We start from the raw sequence: 19,597 nt of genomic DNA, 5'->3' as shown, positions 1-19,597 counted from the left end.
GAATTAACTACATTTGTGTACTAATAGAATTTACATTATAACAGATAAATATAACTTGGCATACAAAGGAATAGGACCCATTTGTGAATTACCACACATCAATGACTTTCAGCTGGCCATGGATGACCTGATATTTCCATAACACCAAATGCATCTGAAACATAAGTCTGCTTGCTAAAACCCTTTTTCTTTTATTATTTTTATTTTCTGTTATCTACGGTTCTGTTCGCACCCTGCTTCCAATTTCTGTTTGGTGTATATAATGGCAAAAGTAAACCCTAATCTATTCCATATAGTATGTGTTTCTTTTTTGTTGTGGCACCAGTTTTTCCAACTCATAAAATAAAATGTTTGGTAATGTGCCAAAGGGATGTTTTTTTTGCATCCTTTGGATCTATTGGGGTTTATAGACATATTTAGTGTATGTGACATAAGTAGTGTGAGTATACACCAACATGATGTAAACACAGCCTTAATCTTTATATGTATATAGGTTACATTGATCTATTAAATTGTCACTTTACTGGTAGAGTCTGCATGTTAACCATATCACTGCAGAAACCCAGACCTAGGACAGGCCTTTTCTGACAACAGATTACATGGTGGGGTGCCGATTGGTCAGTGGACCACCAGATTTGCATCTCAAAACTGTCTAAATGTCGCTATCGCTAGTGATCGAGGCATCGAAACAATTAAATGCCTGGAGTAAATTTCTGACGTCAGTCATTACCGATTGGTGTCGGTTCCAGATAACTGTATGTTATAGGTCAAGTTGGGGTTAATGTTTGACTAAATATTATATATTTTATGTCATAGTTCTTTCTATTTCTTGTCCTAATTACTTTTTTTCATATATATATATATATATATATATATATATATATATATATATATATACATATATTCATTTCTTTCTTCTTTTTTTTGTTAAGAAGAAGAAACATTTCTGAAGATTTAGTGATTTACATTTAGAACATCTGCAGGAGGTTGTGATTAATTGTAAAATACAAACGTGCCCCCATCATGCAGAGATTATACTAATACTTTCTAATAGGAACTGCAAATGAAAAAGAGATTGGCAGTCTACAGAGTCTACCACCACTCACTTGTGAATTACATTTCTGCATGAGGCCTGCACATAATACTAAGTTCTAATTATGGCTAACTAAAGATAATTTGCAGATGGCATAGTCTGAACATAGACTGAGGGAGTTTATGGTGTTGATGAAACATATGGCAGAAAAGGATAAGAAACAATTACTTTAAATCTGTTTTGCTCTGCTAATATATAACATTTTGTATAAAGTGAGGCTTTGCTTAGTTACAGTTCTTTCTGTAAATTCTGCATGTAAATTATAAATGGAGAAATAGTCGTATTCTGATTAAAAACCTGCATGTCTTTGCAATTTTAGGATATTAAAATAACCTGACTAGATTATCATTAAAACAGGAATTGAAACATAATGTTGAACATTTTTATTAAAGTAAATGTAACATCTGTACATTTTTAAACAGCTACATATGTATATTCCATGTGCAGTAATAAAGTCAGGACTTCTGTATGTATCATGTGTATTCTAAATGTTTTCCTAATTTCTCTGTGAATTTGTGTCATGTTAGAATAATATATGCAGCCCTCACTTTTGTTGCTGTACTTTCTGTTTGAACTGATCTTTTGGTGGTGGAGGAGCTTTTTAAAAAACTATTCAGACAGAAACAGTACACTACAGGCTGATAGGAGGTGAGGACTAGAGTTTTGCAAATGGAATCTGGCAAACCCAAGTTTGGCCTGAACTTAAAGGGAAACTTAACCCCTCTAGTACTTATCAGTTGCTGTATACTACAGATATACTTCAGAGAAATTTGTCAAGTTCTTTCTAGTCTGACAACAGTGCTCTCTGCTGACACCTCTGTCTGGGTCAGGAACTGTCCAGAACACTACAGGTTTTCTATGGGGATTTGCTTCTAATCTGGACAGTTCCTAACACAGACAGAGGCGTCAGCAGAGAGCACTTTGGTCAGACTGGAATGAACTTCACAAATTTCTCCGTAGCATACAGCAGCTGATAAGTACTGGAAGGCTTGATATTTTTTAATAGAAGTAATTTACAAATCTGTTAAACTTTCTGGCACCCCTTTAAAGGGATACACTTTAAAGGGATACACTGCCGAAAAACCTCTCATCCCTTATCCAAAGGATAGGGGATAAGATGTCTGATCGTGGGGGGTTCCGCAACTGGGGACCCCCGCGATCTCCGGGCAGGCAGTGGCAGCATCCATAACAGGGAATCTTGGTTTCCGCATTCGTGACGTCACACCACGCCTCCTCCATTCATGTCTATGGGAGGGGGCATGATGGCTAGTACATAGCCATCATGCCTCCTCCCATAGACATGAATGGAGAGGGGGGTGGGGGCTGTAGTCGCCAGTCATCCAACATGGAGCAGAGTTCGCTCTGTGCATGGATGACTGGGGTTCCATTCCGGAGATCGCAGGGGTCCCCAGCGGCGGGGGACCCCGTGGAGTACCTCTTTAAGTTAAAGTTTGGTTGGCCGAGAAGGTAAACTTTGGCTGGCTTGCTTCAGCCAAACCTCTCAGAAGGACATCTGTGAGAAGTGAAACTAAGAGAAGGATGGAGGAGCACATAACTGAAGGGTAGTCAAAATTAGCTTGAAAGTAGGAGGAAGGATAACATGACCTTGGGTTAGTCAATTGTCATGCAAGAAGGAGAAAAGATCAATACCTTGTATACAACTCTCAACCATTAAGCAGACAGGCATGGGTCAGAGGCATAGATGAGCAAGCAGAACCCACAAAATTTATGTCAGAACTCTGCTATATGTTCGCTTTGGCACAACCCTGAACTTCTGGCAGTTATTTTTGGCCAAACCTGTAAAGAAAGCATATGGCAGGAAGGAGGGTGAGGCGGAAGGATCACATGACCCAGGGTAGTCCATAATTTCTTGTAAACAGCTCTCCCAGCTGATCAGGAGGCAGTATAGGGGTGATCTCAGAGTCCCTATAAATGCCAATTCCCATAACTTCAGCAGCCATCTCAGAGATGGCAGGTGTTAAAGGGGTATTCCAGGCAAAAACTTTTTTATATATATCAATTGGCTCCGGAAAGTTAAACAGATTTGTAAATTACTTCTATTAAAAAATCTTAATCCTTCCAATAGTTATTAGCTTCTGAAGCTTTCTGTCTAACTGCTCAATGATGATGTCACGTCCCGGGAGCTGTGCATGATGGGAAAATATCCCCATAGGAGCTGCACAGGTCCTGGGATGTGAGTCATCAGAAAGCAGTTAGACAGAAAACAGCAACTCAACTTCAGAAGCTAATAACTATTGGAAGGATTAAGATTTTTTAATAGAAGTAATTAACAAATCAGTTTAACTTTCCGGAGCCAGTTGATATATAAAAAAAAAGTTTTGGCCTGGAATACCCCTTTAAGAGATATCTGTGAGTAGGAGTAGAACCACACATACATACAATCATTGTAGTTAAAGCAGAGCACATTCTGCATTTATTCTGGATCACTATTGCATGGCCAAATGGATAAGTGGTTTGACTTTGGTTCAGAAGATTGAGGGTTTGAGACCCTTCATGGTTACATCTGTTCTGTCATTGCAAAATTGTTTTAATAGCAATGTCCACCTGACCTGGCTGGCTGCTCTCTAAATATCCTGGCTGAAGATTCCATAGTCTGAACCTAGCCTATCTCTTGTGAAATAGAGCATAGAGAGTTTTGTTTCACTTGTTTGTGCATTTTCTAGGACACCAATCCTGTTGCTACTCGCCAATTTAGATTTTTTTAAGCATTTAAAAAGCTATTCTCTCAATGCTTTCCAAACCCAAAAAATTTTGATTTTTGAACCCCTTGGAAAACCGTTGCTTCTTCCAATACTTTTTGTGTGTGTGTGAATAAATGTTGGCAGGCATCTGCCACCAAAAGGAGATTATTTTTGGATCTACTGTAATTAGTAGGACCTGGCTCTACCCTAAGTTTTCTGTAGTTTGGCTAGCATCACAAGTAGCCATAGCAATGCCTGGCCCTTACACTTCAGCTCTCTGCGTCCACACTCTCCTTAGATGTAAATAAATCTCAGGTCAGCCTGCCATTCATTGCTTGTGTTTGTTTGTCTCTCAGCACTTGCTCTTCTTTTGCTCTCTTTTGTTATACTGTGTATATTTGACACTCACTGTAAACCCCCATCCTTGAGCATGTACCCTAAAAACACTACACTACACAAAATACACACCCACAGGCGGGCCGTTTGAAGGAATTTGGGGACCCCAAGCAAAATGGACATGGAGGCCCCCCCCCTTTGATGTTCACGCTCTAGGGCCGGCGTCAGGACATAGTAACGCCAGACCTTGAATTCTGGGAGCGCAACGTGAGTGAACGTCAACACAACGCACATTAGGTGCAGCAGTGTTCCCCCCACATTAGGTGCAGCAGAGTTCCCCCCACATTAGGCAGGCAGTGTTCCCCCCACATTAGATGCAGCATAGTTCTCCCCACATTAGGTTGCCAGTGTCCCCCCCCCCCACACACATTAGGTATAGCATAGTCCTCCCCACATTAGGTGCAGCAGTGTTCCCTACCCATACTTTTTTTGGTGGGGGTCTGACTGCTGAGACCCCGACCGATCACCTCGGTTAAAGTGGTTCTCCAGCTGTTGGAAAGCTAAAACTCCCACCATGTCTGAAGAGCCTCTGGCAATGGGAGTTGTAGTTTTGTAACAGCTGAAGAGACACAGATTGGAAACAGTTTTACCCGTTATCACTGTAGAACTTACAAGTGACTACAGCTCTGAAGGGACAGTCAGGAGAACACACAATGATATCAGTGACCTGAGTGACGTCTTCTGACTTGAGTGATATCTTCTCTGTTATCTTTTCTTCTTCATCTGGTCCAGAGACCAGGTCTTCCTCCAGCTCCATCTTCTCTGCAGAGTCTGACATCCAGTCATCATTGGCTCCTCACTTTGTCAGCAGATCCTCATCCTCTGCATGAAGACAGTAATCATTATAACCTTGCCAGAAAGTGTACCCTATGTAAAATACTGCCCCACACTGTGCCCTGAATATAATACTGCCCTACACTGTACCCTGAATATAATATTGCTATACACTATTCCCACTAAATATAATCCTGCCCCACACTGTACCCTAAGTATAATACTGCCACACATTGTATCCTGAATATAATACTGCTATACACTGTACCCACTAAATATAATACTGCTATTCACTGTACCCACTAAATATAATACTGCTATACACTGTACCCTAATATAATACTGCCCCACACTGTACCCTAAAATAAATACTGCCCCACACTGTACCCTAAATAAAATACTGCCCCACACTGTGCCCTGAATATAATACTGCCATACACTGTACCCTGAATAAAATACTGCTATACACTGTACCCACTGAATATAATACTGCCACACACTGTAACCTGAATATAATACTGCCACACACTGTACCCACTAAATATAATACTGCCATACACTGTACCCACTAAATATAATACTGCCACACACTGTACCCTGAATATAATACTGCTATACACTGTATCCACTGAATATAATACTGCCACACACTGTACTCTGAATATAATGCTGCCACACACTCTACCCTGAATATAATACTGCTCCACACTGTATCCACTGAATACAATACTGCCACACATGCATACACATCATATATACATATACACCTCTTATCTTCTGTGTCCTTATCACTCCCATAACCCCCCCGCCAAACCTCTCCTCATCATTACTATAACTCCCCCCCCACCTCTCCTCATCACTACTATAACCAGGGGGGTTATGGGGGGGTGATGAGGAGAGGTGCAGGGGGGCAGCTCTCATCACCTAACCACCATACAATCCCCCCCCCCCCGGGCCCCCTGCGCCCCCCGCGCCAGTTTACTTACCCTGCCGGGGATCGTTGAAGCGGTGTGAGTCTGCTGCTGCTGCTCCTGTCACTGCACGGGGAGGATGCTGGAGGTTCGTGTGGGGACGTAGGCAGGGACAGGTCAGGTGATTGGAGTAGACGTGCGTGCCTGCGCGGGGCACGTGACGTCTCTACTCCCATCAGCCCCTGACCTGTCCGGCCCTGCTTTGTTTCTTAAGGCCCGCGCCCTACAAAAAGGTAATTTTATTGAAATGTGCGGGCCCCCGAAGTGCCCCGTCGCTACAGGATGGACAAGCGCCGGCTCTGCTTGGGGCCCCCAGCCAGCTCGGGGCCCCAAGCAATTGCTTGGTTTCACTGTCCGGTAGTGAGGGCATTTTTGGAGGAAGAGGCAAGTGCCATGCTTGCATCTGCGTCCGCCACTATGCAAATCCCTAATTTAGGCCTCAAATGCGCTCTCTCACTACGGGGCCCTGTCGTATTTCAAGGCAACAGTTAAGGGCCACATATGGGGTATTTCAGTACTCGGGAGAAATTGTGTTACAAATTTTGGGGGGCTTTTTCTACTTTTATCTCTTATGAAAAAGGAAAAGTTGGGGGCTACGCTAGCATGTTAGTGTAAAAAATGAAATTGTTGCCCCATACTTTTCATTTTTACAAGAGGTAAATTGAGAAAAGATCCCCACAATTTGCAATGCAATTTCTCCTGAATGCAGAAATACCCCATGTGTGATGTAAAGCACATGGTTCTGGAGTGAGAGAGCACCATGTACATTTGAGGCCTAAATTGGGGATTTGCACAGGGGGGGCTGATAGTTGCAGCGGTTCTGACATAAATGCCCCCCCCCCCCCCAAAAAAAAACACCCACGTGACCTCATTTTGGAAACTACATCCCTCAATGAATGTGACAAGAGGTACAGTAAGCATTTAAACTCCATAGGTGTCTGACAGATTTTTGGAACAGTGGTACGAGAAAATTTAAAATTTCAATTTTCAATTGCACAGCCCACTTTTCCAAAAATCTGTCAAACGCTAGTGAGGTGTAAATGCCCATGGCACCCCTTGTTACATTTCTTAAGGGGTGTAGTTTCCAAAATGGGGGTCACATGTGGGGGGTGGGGCCAACTGTTCTGTCAGCATGGGGGCTTTGTAAATGCACATGGCCTTCAATTCTAGCCAAATTCACTCTCCGAAAACCAGATTTTGCTCCTTCTCTCCTGAGCATTGTAGTGTGCCCGCAGAGCACTTTTCTTTCACATATGCAGAATTTCCTTACTCACAATAAATGGTGTTACAATTTTTGGGAGGCTTTTTCTCTTATTACCCTTTGTAAAAATTAAATATTTGAGATAACACCAGCATTTTAGTGAAAAAAAATTCTAATTTTCACATCCAACTTTAACGAAAATGTGTCAAACATCTATGGGGTGTTAAAGCTCACTGTACCCCTTGTTATGTTCCTTGAGGGGTGTAGTTTCCCAAATAGTGTGCCATGTGGGCGTTTTTTGCTTTTCTTGCACCATGGTGGCTTCCGTAATGCGACATGCCCCCCAAAAACCATTTCACCAAAATTCGCTCTCCAAAAGCCCATTGTCGCTCCTTCCCTTCTGAGCACTTTATATCTACATATGGGGTATTTCCATACTCAGAAGAAATGGGGTTACACATTTTGAGGGATTTTTCCCCTGTTACTCATTGTGAAAGTGAAAATTTTTAGGAAGCACAAGCATTTTAGTGAAAAAAAATCTTATTAATTTTCAGGCTCACTGTACACCTTGTTACATTCCTTGAGGGGTGTAGTTGATAAAATAGCTGCCATGTGTTTTTTTTTTCTGTTCTGGCAGCATGGGGGTTTCTTAAATGCAACATGACCACCAAAAACCATTTCAGCAAAATTTGCTCTCTAAAAGCCCAATGTCGCAAGAAATGATGCATGAACAACGGAAATTTTGCACTGACATAAAGTAGAATACATCACGAAAAAATTATCTCGGAATGAAATTAATTAGTAAAAGCAACTCAGAGTTACTAATGCATAAAATGACACCGTACAGATTTGCAAAAAAGGGCTGAGTCCTTAAGGTGAAAATAGGCTGAGTCCTTAAGAGGTTAAAGAAGAAGATATAATTCCAGTAATCCATGTCCTCAGTCTGCTTGTCTTCAACAAACTGTTTGCAGGCTTTCTTGTGTATCATCTTTAGAAGAAGCTTCCTTCTCAGACGACAGCTATGCAGACCAATTTGACTCAGTCCGTCGCGTATGGTCTGAGAACTGACAGGCTGACCCCCCCCCCCAACCCTTTAACCTCTACAGCTATGCTGGCAGCACTCGCATGTCTATTTCCCAAAGACACCCTCTGAATATGATGCTTAGCAAGTCCAGTCATCTTCTTTGGTCAACCATGGTAAGACCTGTTCTGAGTAGAACCTGTCCTGTGAAACTACTGTATATATTTGCCCTCCATGCTGCAGCAATCTTCTTATAGCATAGATCATCATTATTAAAGCAACAAATCTTTTTTTTTCCTTCAGATTCTCAGAGTATTTTGTCATGAGGTGCAATGTCGAACTGCTGTGTGTGCATGTATGATGTATCTATATGCATGTATGTATGCATGTATGTATGTATGTATGATGTGTGTATGCATAATAGATTGCATTATAGAGTGCGTGTATGATAGATGTGTGTATCATACACACATCTATTATACTTACACACATTTGGAAAGCAATAGAGGAGGGGTGATGCTCACCAGTAGGCCATATAGTAGAGGGAACTGAGGTAAAATTGTAGAGCACACAATACCCAAAGTGCCTAAAAAGTGCATACAAGTCAAAAGCAAAAGAAACAGTCCTCAAGTACTCATGAATTTGAGATATCCGGAATAATAGAGGATAAAGAGAGAAAGAAAGAAGAAGTAGGAGAAAGGAATAGAAGATAAGAAGTGAAACCGTCCAAAGTAGCAGTGGAATTTATTTTAAATATAGCATAATATAAATAAAATAAGGGATAATACAAAAATGTAATAATATTTAACATATAAAATATATATACATATATATATATATATATATATATATATATATATATATATCACACTGAATATCATTATGGTGTGTCCGTAAAAGTTAATAAATGCCAATAAATGCTGTCCTCTTAGTGACAGTTGTTCACTTGTGCAGATTGTTTCTGTAAGAGAATGATATAGCAACATATGGCTACTCTGTAACTTTTCAGGAGGCTTCTCCTACTAGCTCAGTAGCTAATGAGGAAAAGAGAAGCCTTTTTTAAAACGCATCTAGCCTAATCTCTGATCCTCCACAGATATTTATCTTATGGTGTGGCAAGTTTATATATCTGACTGTGAGTGTGTTATGATCAGCACAGCTACCAGATGCTGTTCAAACTGATTTTTGTATTATCCCTTATTTTATTTGTATTATGCTAAATTTAAAATAAATTCCACTACTACTTTGGACAATCTCACTACACTTATCTTTTATTCCTATCTCATACTTCTTCTTTCTTTCTCTCTTTATCCTCTATTATTCCAGATATCCAAAATCCGAGAGTACTTGAATATTTGACTAGTACACACATCTATCATACCTACACCAGTAATATACACATCTAATATACTTAGGGTCTGGGGGAGGGGACAGAGAAACCTGAAGAGGACTTAAGGGTTTGGGGGCAGAAGGACAGCAGAGGAGTCTGCAGGAAGACTAAGGGGTCAGAGGATCAGAGGATCCTGGCGGACATTTGGGTTTGGGGTGTAACAGAGAAGCTGCAAGGAAGATTTAGGTCTTTGGGGGACAGAGGAGTCTGTAGGAGGAGGACAGAAGAGATGTAAGGTAGACTTAGCGATCGGGGGGCCCAGAGAGCTTTGGTGGAGAAGGACAGAGAGGAGGATGGAGCAGGACAGAGGGTACTGGAGGAGAAGAGGAAAGATGGGTCTGTAGGAGAAGGATGGAGGAGGACAGAGAGGTCTGTAAGTGAAGGGGGAAAGACAGGTCTGGAATAGGAGAACAGAGGACCACAGAGGGGTCTGGATGAGAACAGTGCAGGGGTGGGATTAAGCCAATTTGAGAAGAAACCATGTGTGGAAGTATCAGCATAAAGTGTACAGTGTATGACTGTAATATTATTGCAGGTACAAAGTGTGGCAGAGTTATATTCAGGGAACACAGTGTCTAGCAGGGTTACATTCATGTGGCACAGTGCTTGGCAGTGATATATTTATTATTTTTTTTCATATAGAGTATTAGAAACAGCTGACAAAGTGAGGAGCCAATGATGTACCGACTACACTCTGCAGAGCGAAGATGTCGTTGGGAGATGACAACTGACAAGATGTCACTCAGGTCATTGATATCATTGTGTATTCTGTCCGACTGTCCCATCATTGCCATAGTAACTTGTAAGTTCTACGGGGATGATGAATGAAACTGTACCCCAATCTCTGGCTTGCCAGCTGTTACAAAACTACAACTCCCATAATGCCTGAGGCTTTCAGGCATGATGGAAGTTGTAAATGTGCAACAGCTGGAGAGGCACTTGAGCTGAGGTTATAGTTGGGGTCCCAGCAGTCAAGTTTACCTCTGAAAAAATGAGTTGCTTATTCTAAAATGCTTGGGTCTATTTTGTGGTCCCAGTATGCCCCTGATGATTGGCATGCTTCATAGACCTTTGAAAGAAGCCCCACTTTTGTTCTCATAATGGCTTATATGGCTGGCATCACCTTAGTTCATAATATCAGAATAAATAGCTATTCCTTCCAGAGACTGAGTCTAGGACATGGTGGCTGCATGAAAAGCAATCTGCATAAAGATACCGGATTTTCCTGTCTACATGAGAAAATAAGTATGTCAAAGATTGCCCTGATCTGACCCCTATAACTTCTTTTTTAATTTTCCATATACAGGTCTGTATAAGGGCTGATTCTTTTTTATCTGTACCATTTTAGTATATATATATATATATATATATATATATATATACACAAAAAAAACTCCTGCTAAGACAGAGTAGCCGGCACTGCTTGCAATCAATGAATCACACATACAGTGATATTCATTTATACGAACACTCAAATCTTGGACTTAGGTAGGGGGTACTCTATTGAGAATTCGGCATTCCAGTAAATACAGTCTATGGTAGAAATGACAATGGCACTCACCAGTCTTCGAATCCTTAATCTTTATTTTCCATAAAAGGCAGTACAAGACGGCGTGATGCCGCAACCAAGACGCCAAATGTGCAGGGGTGACAGCTGTTTCCCACAGTTAGGGACTTCAAAAGACCATGGAAACAGCTGTCACCCCTTATGCACATTTGGCGTCTTGGTTGTGGCATCACGCCGTGTTGTACTGCACCTTATGGAAAATAAAGATTAAGGATTTGAAGACTGGTGAGTGCCATTGCCATTTCTACCATAGACTCTCTCTCTCTCTCTCTCTCTCTCTCTCTTTCTATATATATCTTAATTTTATGTTATTTTTAAGTATAAAAATTTAAGTTTTATTGCTATTATGACCTATGGCACATGGCAGGGGCACACATATGGAAGCAGTCCCTGTGTTTTCTTACTGCAGAGACATAGGTACACCATATGGTGCCTCCATACGGCACCTTATTATAGGGCATTTTCCCCAAAAAGTTCTCAGTAATAGTGAAAGCTGTTTACATTGAAAAAAACATTAGAACACAATAGCTGGTATCACGTAAAGGGATCTCATTAGCTCATGATGAAAGTGCTACCCAGATATGGAGGAATAACAAGCAGATATGTTTAAAGGTAAATATCCAGATTGCTGTGAATGAACATATCAATAAATTTACCCTGAACAGTACAATATGTTAACTTGTTCTGCTCTTCTTACCCTAGTGACTGGGAAGCAATGATGCTGAAAATAAAACACATCAGGCAAGTGAGAATAGTACCTTTTCACAATACATTTTGTTGAAAGTGTTGGCCCAGGCATTGCTGTTAGTTTCCTGAAGTCAAGACACCAGGGAATAAGAGATAAAGTGTTCATTTGCTTGTGAGTTAAGTGGTGCCTGCAAAGATGCTTATTCAACCAAAGTGCTGTGTTTCCTATTGAAAAAAGCTGTAACACAGGATATCAGCAGAATAGCTGCACAATTTTCTGGGAGAGACTGAAACAGATATTTACGTTCTGTAAGGTAGCAATTTAAGCGGAAAAATTAAGTCCCTTGCTTTAAAGAAAATCTCTCACCAGGTACATGCTGCCCTATCTGAGGGCCCCCTAAACTAGTGACAAAGAATCTGATTCCAGCATGTGTAACCTACATCTTTTCACGCAGTAGATCTCATAAAACCAGTTTTTATCTCCTGCACCTCAAGCTCTGTGCACTAGCCAAGACAATGATGTGGACACATTTGGGGCACATCCACACCATGTACATTCGGCCTGTAGTAATTTCAAACAGGATTCTGCAGCTCTGTTCAGCCTATGGAATCATCACAGTGGAATTCCACCAGTGGAAAGTACATCCACTCAAAGAATTAACATGTTCTATAGTGACTGCAATGTCTGCGCCATCCTACTATCAAAGTATACAGCAACGTCCACTGCAACAAGGAGGAAGTCAATGTGGATAAATAGTAATATAAACATATTTAAGCTACTAAAACAGGAAGGCACTCTCACAAAAAACTGAGGCCATGTATGGTATCAAAATAAATGTATTCATCTTTATTGAAAAGCATGTTAAAAAGACTCTGAAAAGACGTAGGTAATCAGAGTACACATAGTGATGAAATAGAGGTGAGTATACTACAGGCACAACTAAATGAACTGCATTGCATGTCCAATAATATAAGGTCAGCTGTACAGATCAACAATTCAAGCCTAATATCCTTGGGAATGGACTAGTATAAGGAGACAGTCTCCAACAAAATGGATAAGCAGATGAAGGCAGAATAGGATTGCTTAGAGATAGGTACAAATGCTGAGATAGGGGAGACTGACAGAACAACAAAAGATGAAAAATATCAAATAGTCAAGTCATGCACCTTATCAGGGATATCTCACCTACCCCAAACGAGTTTTTGCTTGTCGTTTCCTCACAAAAAAATGTTGGTGATGTTTTTCTTATTTTTTATTTTTTTGAATGGGACAGCTCCTGTCTGTTGCTGTCTATGGTATATGGGTCATGCAGAAATGCAAATTACTAAAAGCAATTAGAAACAGCTCAGGCAATGTGGCTTCCTGGTAAAAATGTCTGAACAATGAAATTTGAAAAAATGAACAAGTTTCAGTATCTGTGTCTTATCAGGAAAAATCCCTAGGTGATGCATTCTTTTTAGGTGCAGGTGGGTCCACACAAGCAATCAATCAATGATTTATCCAGCCCCTCAATTTCCCCATTGTCGGCAGCACATCCCTGTTTACATAGGGCAATGTACAGCTAACTACGGTCTCATTTATATATTTATGCTAAACTATGACCCCATCATTTCTAGACAGCCAAAAGCTGTCTGGGAATGATGGGGGTTTTAATTTAGCAAAATCTGGGGAATCTCGGTGTTGGAACACACTGTATTATATGCTTTCTCACAGATTTGTGTATCCTGTGGACTATGTCGAATTCTTTCGACTACTTTGATGACCAGCTTTTTTTTTACTAAAAATAAAATGGTTTACCAGAGCTGTGGGGGAGTGTTTTTTGTAATAAATTTCTTTTTTGCTTTTTACAAGTTAGTTTGTTTTTTTTTATTGAATTTTCAGACTTAGTAGAGGAAGCTGTCTCATAGATTGAGTCTAGACATGAGCGCATTTTTGAAAAATGTGATTCGGACGATTTGCCGAATTTTCAGAAAAATTTGGTTTGGTCCAAATATATTTGTAGCGAATCACTATTAAAAACAGCTACTTTTGGGCTACAGAGAGCCAGTGTAGGGCTGTAGAACACTTTGCCTTGCTGTAACACGCATAGGGAGTGTGCTGTGTTAGTCAAATAATACTGTTATTAAGTATGACATGCAGATTTGAGGTATCGTTATTAGAATCACTGTCACAGAGCGGCACAATGACAGAGCCTGGAGGTGGCATCAGTATGAGAAGACCATATAGTGGCTGAACGACACAGCGTGGAGGTGGCGGCAGCATGAGTAGACCATAATCTGGCAGAATGACACAGCCTGGAGTTGGTGGCATCAAGGGGAGACCATATAGACGCTGAATGACACAGCCTGGAGTTGAAGTCGGCAAGAGGAAACCATATAGTGGCAAAATGACACAGCGTGGAGGTGTTGGCAGCATGAGGAGACCATATAGTGACTGAATAACACAGCCTGGAGTTGACGTCGGCAAGAAGAAACCATATAGTGGCAAAATGACACAGCGTGGAGGTGGCAGCAGCATAAGGAGACCATATGGTAGCGGCAGCATGAAAAGACCATAGGGCCTCACAATTGAAAAGATTAAAGATATTTTTTAACATTTAAATTGAGGATTTCAAATAGATGAACCTAAAATGTTTTATTTAATGTGCCAGCAGCGTGAGGAGACCACATGGCGGAATAATTAGACAGCCTGGAGCTGGCATCAGAATGAGAATATATGGTGGCAGTATGAGACAGCCTGGAGCTGGCGTCAGCATGAGAGTGAGCCCTGCACCCTAACCACAGAATGGTACCCTTAATTGGCTGTTTCCATTGCTTATAGCGCTTGAACCCCTCTTTTGTGTATACATATGCCATTTTTAACCTTACAAAATATGTTACTATGTTGCATTAGAAGAAGTAAGTAATATGTTGCTGGTATCAGGACCTCTGTCACTAATTTATGCTACCCTAAAATACTGTAGGGCAACACAAACCTGTAGTCAGATATTTTTTTAACAAGAAAAAAAAATGGTAATTGATTATTCAAACAACTTTCCTCCATTTGAAAGGCTATGTGATCTGTAACGTATTTTTGCATCACCTAATTTATCAAAAAAATTATTCTTCACCCCAGAAAAAAAGGATTTACCTATAAGTGCCTCACTTTCCTGAAATCTCACTACCAGCTATTAGGGGAATTCTGTATCTAGCAACAGAGATACCATGACAACACACACATTTTGGGTGGGGTGTAGCTAGTGCTGCGAAAAGGAGGGAGACTCACATTGTGTGAATGCAAGCTGAGCCTGTTTGTCTCCTTATACTTAAAGGGGTATTCCAGGCCAAAACTTTTTTTTATATATCAACTGGCTCCGGAGAGTTAAACAGATTTGTAAATTACTTCTATTAAAAAATCTTAATCCTTCCAATAGTTATTAGCTTCTGAAGTTGAGTTGTTGTTTTCTGTCTAACTGCTCTCTGATGACTCATGACATCATCATTGAGCAGTTAGACAGAAAACTTCAGAAGCTAATAACTATTGGAAGGATTAAGATTTTTCAATAGACGTAATTTACAAATCTGTTTAACTTTCTGGAGCCAGTTGATATATATATAAAAAAAAGTTTTGCCTGGAATACCCCTTTAATACTTTGCTCTTAACACTGATCACCCATAAGGTTCTAGGCAGCTGTCCCATGAGTAGAAAGTTGTCCGGGAGAAAGTGTGCCAGGATGTGCCAGCATCTCAGCTCTGCTCTGCCTCTAGAAATAAATAGGCAATTTCATAAGTTTAACAATCACTATCTCCTCCAGCAACAGTCTATAGCAATAAAAACTTCACCCCAAACTATCCAGGCCTGAGCAATCATGATCACCTGCATATCAACTACCTCAACAACCTAAAAGGTTATAAAAAAAGAAAAAAAGATAAAAAAGGATAAAAAAGAATGATGGTGCGTTCACACGCTATTACCAGCAATGGATTTCACGCTGTGGGAAACCAGCTGCGAGTTACACTACCATTGATTTGAATGGGTCCATAGACAGTCCGCAATAGTGTCAGATTTGCAGACTGTCCACGGACCCATATAAATCAATGGTAGCTTAACTCGCAGCTGGTTTTCCGCAGTGGGAAACTCGCTGCTAGCTACTAGCGTGTGAACGCACCCTAAGGCTAAGTTTCTACTTGTTTTTTTTGTGGCCCAAAAAAATGCCAGAAAAGAACACCAGAAAAAACGCCACAGCATTTTCCTGTATTTGGCGTTTTTTTTCTTGCGTTTTTTGCATTTGAGTGGAAATTGCATTTTTGGCCCCTTTTGCATTTTTTTGGGTATCCAAAATTTGTTGGGTACCAAATAAAAAATAGGATGCAGTAGTGATGAAAAAAAAGTGTATTTAACGAAATGTATATTTTTTATAACATCATTTTAATAAATTTTTAATAAAGTGTGTGTTTATCCCTTTTTTTATCTATTTTTTTAGGTAGTACTACTACTCCCAGCATGGAACAGACTGTTCCATGATGAGAATAGTAGTACCTGCATTAATAGATATATCGCCCTGGGTGTCAGTCGTGACACACAATGCAATCGTTCATAATATGGCAGAGATACGGAGCCGCTCTATACAGCGCTCGCATCTCTGCTCTGTACTCCAGCCAGTGATGTGAATAGAACATCACTCATTCATATTTTCCGCCCAGAGTGGGGATTGGCTGGATGGTTGTAGCCAATCACCGCTCTCAGAGGGAAATATAAAATGAGTGATGTTCTATTCACATCACTGGCCGGAGAATAGTGCAGAGATGCGAGCGCTGTATAGAGCCGCTCCACATCTCTGCTATAGACAGGATGATCGCATCAGGTTTCAGGAGTCATACCTCCTGTGATCTGTTCTTAACTGCAGGTACTACTACTCCCAACATGGAGCAAACTCTGCTCCATCCTGGGAGCTGTAGTACCTGCATTAACAGACAGATCGCAGTGAGTGTAACTTCTGACACTTGTTGCGATCTGTCTATTAATGCAGGTACTACAGCTCCTAGCATGGAGCAGAGTGTGCTCCATGTTGGGAGCAGTAGTACCTGCAGTTAATGAAAATCACAGCAGGTATCACTCCTGAAACCCGCTATAATCCTCCTGTATAATGTAGAGATGCGGCCGGCCGCTCTTCTATGGTCCCCTGCACTGATGTATATATATACACATATTCATATTTCCCACAGAGTGTTGTGACTGGTTTGAACCATCTGGCTAATCCCAGCTCTCTGCGGGAAATATAAATAGGTGTATATATATATATGGCAGTGTAGAAATGGTTGTAGTTTTATTTATTTATTTTTCTTCTAATTTTAGATACGTGAATGTGGATGCGATTTGGCGGATTGCGATGATGAACAGCGTTTTTTTAAATGTCAATAAAAGGGTTATCGAGGGCTGTGGGGGAATGTTTTTTTTTATAATTTTTTTTAATATGTTGTGTTTTTATAATTGAATTTTCAGGCTTAGTAGTGGAAGCCGTCTTATAGACAGATGCCATTACTAAGCTGGGGCTTAGCATGAGCCCTAAAATCAGTTAGCGCTAACCCCCAATTATTGCCCTGGTACCGCCAGGAAGAGCCGGTACCAACAGGTCCGGAGCATCAAAAATGTCGCTCCTGGGCCTAGGCGGTAACAGGCTGGTGTTATTTAGGCTGGGGAGGGCCAGTAACAATGGTCCTCGCCCAACCTTGTGACGCCAGGCTGTTGCTGCTTGGTTGGTATCTGGCTGATAATGAAAAAATGGGGGAACCACACACTTTATTTATTTATTTAGAAATAAAGAATAAAAAAATGCATTGGGTTCCCCCTATTTTCAGTATCAGCCAGATACCAACCAAGCAGCAACAGCCTGGCGTTACCAGAGTGGACGAGGACCATTTCTCCCCAGCCTAAATAATGCCAGCCTGTTATCGCCTAGGCCACGGTGCGCCATTTTGACGCTCCCGGCCTGTTGGAACCGGCTCTTCTCGGCACCCCTGTGGCAGTGGGTACCAGGGTAATAATTGGAGGTTAGTGTTCGCTTATTTTGGGGCTAGCGCTAAGCCCAAGCTTAGTAGTGGATTCCGTCTATAAGACAGCTTCCACAACTAAGCCTGAAAATTCAATGATAAAAAAACACAACAAATTGAAATATTTTTTTTAAACACTCCCCCGCAGCCCTCCTTAACCATTTTATTGAAATTAAAAAAAATGCTGATCATCATCGCAGTCCACCGAATCTGACGTAGTCCTCTGCATTCAGGTATTTGAAATGAGAAGAAAAGAAAAACAAGAAATATTGGTTAGTGCATTTTTTGCGCTCTCCCCTGGGAAGGGCGCACATAATGCAGCATGTTCATAAACAGGAAGCCTCCAATTGTTGCTAAACTATAACTCGCATCATAGGGGCTGAAGTTAAGCAACATCTGGAGTCTCCCTGTTTGGGAACACACTGCCAGGAAGGCTCTGTTCCCATTATGCAAAACGCATAATGAGAACAGAGTCAGGCCTGGACTGTGTAGCTCGATCTTTCCCTCTGCCCTTGGACTACTACTCCCATCATGGAATGGAGTCTGTCCCATGATGGAAGTAGTTGTGGTACCGCAGCGCTGAGGGATGGTACTGGCACATCTCCTGGCTGCAGGACTTTTATGACTACTACTCCCATCATGGACAGACTCTGTCCATGATGGGAGTTATAGTCCAGGGGCTGAGGTGCAGATCGCAGAAGGTCATTCTCCAGAAACCCCTCTGCGATTCGCATTTATTAACTGTACAAGCCGGTGGCTCCACTGCGCTTCCTGCCGGCTCCTGTATATAGCTCTCATAATTCATAATTCCCGCCGACAGGAGACAGGAGCTCTGATTGGTGAATAGCTTTTCACCAATCAGAGCTCCTGTCTCCCGGCGGCGGGGATTACGAATGATAACAGTGTATACAGTATTCCCCGCCAGGAGCGCAGTGTAGCCACATGTGCCGCCGGCTTTTACAGTTAATAAATGCAGATCACAGCTGGTCTCTGGTGAATGACCCATTGCGATCTGCCCCTCAGCCCCTGGACTACAACTCCCATCATGGGCAGAGTCTGTCCATGATCTGAGAAGTAGTCCTAACTGTCCCACACTAGTTAATATACAAAATACAAAGGGGAACACAAGTTTCACATTCTCAGATGCTTTCTGACACTTTGGTACGTGTCCTCCGAGGAGGTGTATATTTGTGCAAGAAAAGTGCTTTTGCGCATTTTTTTGCGTTTAAAAAAAACACTGTTAATAAATTAGATTCTACAGTACAAAGTGCTCTGTGGTAAAATTAAATGGGCACTGTAATATAGAAAAACTTTTGATATGTTGTAAAGCATGCAAAACCAATAGGTTTTGCAATTGCTTTCATTAGAAAATGTTCTGTATTTTATACTAAAAAAGCAAGTCAAACAACTGCCCACCCTGCCTGCTTGGACATGTACTAGTCCTGCTGTGTCCATGCGTCATGGACACACTTCCTTGATTCACAGCTGTGAGCGCAGGGCTCACAGCTGGAGGAAAAATCCTCCCACTGTCAGCTTGTGTCCATCTACTGTCAGCGAGGACAAGCTGGGAGTTTTAGTTTTGCTAATGCTAAGGGAGATGTCAGCAGACAGCATACTGAGCGAGGGGGCGGAGACCTGCACAGTGAGGCCACGCCCCCTCCCTTTGAGAGGAATTCAGACTAGTGAGCTAAATTAAAAGTGTAATAAAAAAAAAAAATAAAGGTACTAGACACATAAAAATTAGATGCACATGGTCAGGATTAGC

Source organism: Hyla sarda, chromosome 1 (genome assembly GCF_029499605.1).
Source record: "Hyla sarda isolate aHylSar1 chromosome 1, aHylSar1.hap1, whole genome shotgun sequence".
Lineage (NCBI taxonomy): Eukaryota > Metazoa > Chordata > Amphibia > Anura > Hylidae > Hyla > Hyla sarda.
Note: the sequence above shows the minus strand (reverse complement) of the source record.